Genomic DNA, 7,522 nt, shown 5'->3' on the forward strand with positions numbered 1-7,522 from the left:
AAATGGAGAAGAGATGGTAGTGACTACACCCCACAGAGGGTGGTCCTTTCTTTTCCTTTTCTGTTTCTCTCTGGCAAGCACACACGCATGCTTGCAATTTAAATATATAAATACATATCTCTTTAAAAAAAACACACACACACCTCTATATTAAACAAAGATAGATTCTGGTTTCAATTGTACAATGCTTTATTTTACAACCTATTTTTCCCACTTCTAGCTTTCTACCGGCACTACTTCCATGTTATCATCCCTTAAATAAGCAAACCAAAACCAGAATAGTACTATATCCTCTTTTAACTCATCCCTATTAACATTCTATCAGCACAAAGAAATCAGTAAAATAACATTTTATTGAAAAGTCCTAAGTATCACAAATTTTTCCCAAGTTTCTAAAAACAATGCTTTTCAGAGTCTAGAGGAAGTGTACTATATTCATGCATAAAGAAAAACAGTAGAAAATACAATTCATCCCAATTTAGATCTAATGAAATTCTAAACAAACTTTTTAAAAAAATGTAACCATATACATACAGGCCAGCTGGTAGAAGGGTGGTTAAGGTGGCTAGATGCCACATAGCCAGCTGCGCAATTTGAGTCTGGAGTTGGCAGCCTGAGAAACATGCCAGGCATGTGCGTGTGTGCTCAAAATCCCAAAAGGAGAAATGGAGAAGAAACTGCAGCATGACCAACCCCTATGGGAGGTGCTTTCTCACTTTCCCTCTCTTGTCTCTCTCACTGGTGAGCACATTCACCAACTTGCAAATTAAAAAATAATAATAATAATTAATCAGGGGTCAGCAGGTGACATGGTGGTTCAGGGCTCTGGACTCCTACATGGCCAACCGTGGTTCAAGTCCTGGGCCTAGCAGCTTTCTCTCTCTCTCTCTTTCTTTCTCTCTCTCTCTCTCTCTCTCTCCCCCCTTTGTTCCTCTCTGGTCAAATTAAAAATATTTTTTAAAAAGTTAAATTAAATAGTTTTTTTTAAATAATAATCAAATGAATCTAAAATTCATCTGCAAAAAAAAGACAAGATTAGCTAAGAAAACTGAAAAAATAATTATGGTAGCTATTATATTTCATACAGTATACAGCACTACAAACATTTGTTTATGTACTATAGCCCTACAACAAATACTGTATCAATAGTATTCCTGTGGTTGTTAACCTTTTAGATTTTGTTATATATTTCACCAAGAAAATAACAAAAGCTTTAACTTTTTCCCAGAAAAAAAAATGTACATTTGTATACTCACATAAAATTACATAGCCAAAAGAAAAAAACAAGTGTGAATGAAGGTATCCATGGGACCTTTTAAGCTTATTTAAATAACTCCAAGAGAACAATGGACCCCAAGTTACATATCCTTGTAAATGACCCATTATTGTCTGTTCAAACCTACCACATAGCTTACGACCAAAAGAAGCAACTAAAACTATAAAAAGCAAGATGGTCAGCAATATAAATTCTGAAAAATTAGTGTAAGGTCACATATAGTGACACTCTTCTGAAAACCACCTGGTGTTGCTTCAGACCCGACCAGGAACCAAGGCCAGACAGACTTCTGCACACCTGGCCTTGGCAGGAGCCCACATTTCAGGAACCACTACTGCAAGGTCACAGTGATCCAGGGAGCAGTACATAATGACACAAATGAGTACTGAGACATCTTAACTCCCCAGAGATGGAACAAAACCCACAAAATGTCTAATGTATGCTTATCCCACTGTGTCTAATAACCCTGCATATCAGTCATGCGTACAGTCTCCCAGAATAGTTTGACTGCCCTATAAAAGGACCCCAATCTTTCCTGGTGGATAGACTGAAGCAACTTTGGCTTCAGATCCTGAGGTACTCTTTCTCTCAATAAGCTTTCCTTTTTCTCTTGAGATGATTGACTTCTGAGTCTTACTCCAAATAGTGACAATTAAATATATGAAAACTAGCAACCCATCCTTACATCCATCATGTCAAAATACATTTGTATATCTATATTAATTTAAAATACTTTTTAAGGCTGGCCCCATGGCTTAGTGGTTAGGGGGCCAGATTCAATATAGCCAACCATGCTATTTGAGTCCCAGCCCCAGGAGCCTAAAAAACACATCCAGTACATATTTGTACATGCCCCAAATCCCAACAGGATGGAAAAGTTGAAGAGAAGGGATTTCAGCAGGGCTATCCCCCATGGGGAATGAGATATTCTTTCTCTCTCTCCTTCTCTGTGTCTGTCACTACTCTGGTGAGCACATGCATCCTCTCACAAATAATAAAGTATTTTTAAAGAGTTAACTAAAGCTTCCAGAAAAATAAAAGTCCTAAAAACAAACAAAAAATCCAAACATTTAATTAATCTAGCAACAGGTAATACTTTTTAGTCAGAGAAGCCCTGAAAGAAATCACAAGTGAAAAGGGCAATTAATTTACAGCATAAAAATGGGAAACTTCATGCCAGCCAGTGGCATGGTATTTAAGGCATTTAGAAGCCACATGGCTAACTACACGTTTTGAGTCTCAGACCCAGAGGCTTGAAAACATGCTGGTCATGCACATGCATGCCCAAAATCTTGAGAGAATGGAGAAGGGATTACTGCATGGCCATTCTCTCTGGGGAGTGATTTCTCACTTTCACACTTTCTCTCTCTCTGGTGAACACACATGTCGTACAGTTAAAAAAAAAAAAGCACAGCTTCTCAACTTATAAAACTACAAACAATGAGCCAACTCTGTTGCCTGCTGAGTAAAGCAACTGGACCCCACATGGCTATAAGTGCAGTTTCAAGTCTTCCAGTTTGTGCCTTGAGAGAGCTCTAGTTGTATGTGTGTTCATACCCAAATCCCAAAGGAGAGAGAAATGAAGTATAAGGGGTTGCAAAGTGACCATTCCCCACTGGTGGTGCTTTCTCTTCTACCTCTCTGTCACTGGCAAACACATGCCCTCTAGCAAAAAATAAATTAGTAAACAATTTAAAAGGGAATAACTTTAAACTACTTCAACAAATATGAAAAGCTAAGGGCTAATATCTAGATAGCTGATGCTAATAAATAAAAATATTAACACCCACCATAGAAAAAAATACACACAAATAAAACCCCCAAACAACTAATACACAGAAAATAAGAAAATGCATAAATTATTACAAATTCTACTGTTAGTTACTAAAAAAAGTTACATGATCTACTACTTTTCACCCATTAATTTATAGCAGTATGAGTCCTAAGTTTTCATTAGTTTCATAAATTATTTTAAAAATCTTTTTGAAACACTAATTTCAAAGCAATATTCTGAGATATAGATTGTGACTCAAATACAAGGGTGTTCATAGCATTATATATAATAGACCAATGAACAACAAACAAAATAGTCACCAAAAAATAAAGGTTGATATAAGTTCTAGTACATTCTTGTTGGAGATAAAAATAATATAGACATTTAAAAGCATGTTTGAAAAGAGTATTGGCGGGAACCAGCAGTTAGCGTAATGGCTATGTCGCTGGATTCCCACGTAGTCGACCGCGGTTCGTGTCCCGGACCCGGTGGCTTAAAACTCACGCCGGGCGCGTGTGCGTGCGTGCCCAAGATCCAGAGAGGAGAATGGAGGAGAAGGGATTGCGGCGTGACCATCCCCCCTGGGGGGTGATTTCTCGCTTTCTGTCTCTATGTCTCTCTCTGTCTGTCTGGCGAGCGCACGCGCCCTACAGTGAAAATCTCTCCAAAAAAAAAAAAGAGTATTGGCAATTTGGGGTGTTTTCACAATACAGTATTATGTAATCATTAAAAAAGACCTGTATTAGAAGAAAGATGAAATGGGCAAATAGTCATGATATAATCCTAAATTGTAAGAACAGGAATTGGGGCCAGCAGGTGACATGGTGGTTAGAGGTGCTGGAGTCCCACAAGGCCAATAGCAGTTTGAATCTCTGACCTGGCAGCTTGCTTTCTCACTTTCCCTTTCTCTCTCTCTGTGTCTCTCTCCAATGAAATTAAAGAAATAATGGAATTATGGGGACCAGCAGGTGGCATGGTGGCTAAGGTGCTGGACACTCCCATATGGCCAACCACGGTTCAAGTCCTAGACCTGGTGGCTTGCTTTCTCACTTTCTTCTCTCTCTCTGGTCAAATAAAAATGTAGGAATGAATGAATGAATGAATGAATGAATAAAAATGGAATTATTACAACAAATGGAATTAAATAAAAATTTTAAAAAAGAAATCTTATAAAAAAAGAACAGGAATTAAATAATGCCCAATGAAAAATAAACTGATAAACAGATCAGCAAATACAAATTAATCAACTATAGAAAAGTCAAGTCATAAAAAGCATCAAAACATGGGCCAGCTGGTAGCATGGTGGTTAAGGCTGCTGGATCCTACAAGGCTAACTGTGAAGTTCAAGTCCCAGACCCAAAACCTGCCAGGGGGGCCAGCAGGTGGTGGGGTGATTAAGGTGCTGGACTCCCACATGGCCAACAGTGGTGCAAGTCCCAGACCTGGTAGCTTGATTTCTCACTTTCCCCCTCTCTGTCTCTTCGGTCAAATTAAAAAATAAATTATATGGGACCAGCAGTTGGCGTAATGGCTATGTCGCTGGACTCCCATGTAGTCAACCACGGTTCAAGTCCCGGACCCAGTGACCTAAACTCACCCTGGGCATGTATAAGTGTGTGCCCAAGATCCTGAGAGGAGAATGGAGAAGAGATTGTGATGTGGCCATGATTTCTCGCTTTCTGTCTCTCTGTCTCTCTCTGTCTTTCTGGTGAGCATGCGCCCTACAGCAAAAGCCTCTCAAAAAAACAATAAAAATAAAAAAATAAATGATAATAATAAATAAAATTAAGGAAATATTAAAAAAAAAAAACCTGCTAGGCATGTGTGCATGTATGCCCAAAATCCCAAGAAAAGGTACTACAGCATAGCCTTTCTCCCTGGGGCATGCTTTCTGTCTCTTGCTGACAAGCATATAAACCCTACAACAAAAAAAAAGTTTTTAATCATCTAAATATTTGGACTGTGTGTTTCTAAATGCTGCTAATTAATTTTCAACATTTTCAAATGTCCTATAATAAGTTTAAAATATTTATCACACATTCTAATCACAATTTAAAGAGAAAGTACAATGTTAATAGTTTGCGCTTAATCATTCAACTGTTTTTTATAAAGTACATTTTTGCTTAAAATTTACAAAACTACTAATGTTTGAAGTAACTTCACAAAGTTAGTACTTATTCCTAGAGTAATGTAGTTCTAATATTTATAGATGCTGCATACTTGTCAAAATTTTATGGCCTCATAATCATCAAACTAAAATTTCAAAATATGCTTATTATTGATGAAGTATTATGAACAAATAGTTTATGTCCAGGCAATTCATTTAACTTAGTAAGTTTACAGAATTATGTCATCTAAAAAACATGACAGCAAAATAGTACTATCAGTAAACATTTACATCGTGTATTTGGTTGTTCAGTATTTTCAAGTACCTCCTATAACTTTCATTATCAATCTATGAAGCAATCATCTGTATATTCAAATGAAGATATAAGCTTAAATATATAAGCCAAATTATTTCATTGTTCCGGAAGTCAAAGTGTACAATCCCATAAGGTCAAAGGTCTTTTCTTAACCTAACTATATATATGTACATTCATATATATGTGTGAATGCATATACATATACAGAATTATAGAAAAAACAGCATATTTTCAATTCAAACACCTGAAATAGTGTAAGGGACAAGATTATACAACTACCCTCTCAATATATTTCTGTGTACAAGACCTCAGAGATCCAGAAATTACATTAGGATAAGTTAGGAGCCAGCAGGTGGCATAGTGGTCAAAGCACTGGATTCTCACATGGCTGACTGCGGTTCTAGTCCTCAATCTGGTGGCCTGCCTTTTCACTCCTCCCACCCTGCCCTTCTCTCTCTGTCTCTGTTTGGCCAAATTAAAAAATAATAATAAATAAATCATTTCTTTAAAAGAACATTTCAATTGAAAAAAGAACCTTCCCTATCCATTCTATTTCATATGTGACATCATCTAAAAACCCACCAACCAAAAGCATTCCTTCATTTCCATCTAGTTAATAATTACTAATGTTATTTGGGGCAAAAACATCCCTAATCAAGATTCTAAAGCAACAGCCACTTCTTTGGCAATAGACTAACTCAAACTTAAGAGTTATATAACCAACCAAGTAAACAATTATTGTACATAAAAACCATAGGGAAAGTTTACCAAAAGCATTTACAAGTTTTTAGTCTACTAAAAAACAATTCGCACAATGGGACGATCATATCAAATCTTATATAACTTCCCCAAGATGTGTTATATAAAACTTAAAGGTAATGACACTACATTTAAACTAAAATAATCACTAACACACTTATAATCACTAAGAAATAACAACAAAAAACAGAAGCAATTAAAAACCCAAACAAAATTGTTTCCTCTACATATGCATATAGTATAGTGCTAATTTTTTTTTAATTTTTAAATTGATAATTTACTTGACTTTACTCATAATGGCCTCAGAGAAATTTGGAGTTCTTTGTAGAATTCACCAGAAAAATTTACCAAGCGTTCTAACATATCATCCCAAACAAAAATGCTAAGAAAAATGATTAATCTTAAAAGATTAATAATTATCTAAATAATTATCTAAAAAAAGTAATGGACAAGTGATCAAGAGACTGAAAATACGTAAAATTCAAACACTCACATGCACACAAACTGATTAACATTCAAACTTCACTAGCCTGAGGAAAAATTTTTTAAAAAGATTGAGGTTTCATTTTAAACCACATCCTACAGCCTTCTGTCTCTCCCCTCCAGTATTTCCAAAATTAAAATTGTTTCTATTTTGTAAACATTACACACATTCATAACATAATTGGTAAAAATAGGGTTAAAAATGTGTTTGCAAACATGCAGCTCAGAGATATGCACTTCCCCTTAGTACACCACTAAGGGATTTTTATCTCCCTAAATATAAAACTGAATTCCAATAGCTTAAAAGTGAAATTACAGTCGGGAACCACAAATAACCTTCATTTTCACAGAAACTGAAATCCACAGCTTCTCAGAAAAATAGGATATAGCAAAAAAGAATTTGTGGTCAGAACAGGAGTACAATATAGGAGAAATGATTTTCCTGAAATATGTGGGAATTTGAGGGTAACAAAATGAAAACCTTCAAGAATGAGGAAAATTAAATCTAGAACCCAAATGGCGTCCAACAAGAACATTAGATCTTGAAAATGAATATTGCGCTTGCGCAGCCACCGCCCCGCCAGCTGCACAACTGCAGCTAGAGCCCGACCCCGCAAGATCACGTGCTCCCATGCAGCGCGGCCCGCAGCTCCGCAACCGCGCAGGCGCACACACAACTCCCGCAGCCGCCATAATGCGGTCTTGACTCTTCAGAAATACAATAGTAATTTAAGAAAATGTGGATATAACAGCCCCCAGGCTTCACATGTACCTTTTGGGGCAGGAGATGTGGGAGGGGGAACCAAG

This window comes from Tupaia chinensis, unplaced genomic scaffold, assembly GCF_000334495.1.
Source record: "Tupaia chinensis unplaced genomic scaffold, TupChi_1.0 Scaffold147869_1, whole genome shotgun sequence".
Taxonomy (NCBI): domain Eukaryota; kingdom Metazoa; phylum Chordata; class Mammalia; order Scandentia; family Tupaiidae; genus Tupaia; species Tupaia belangeri.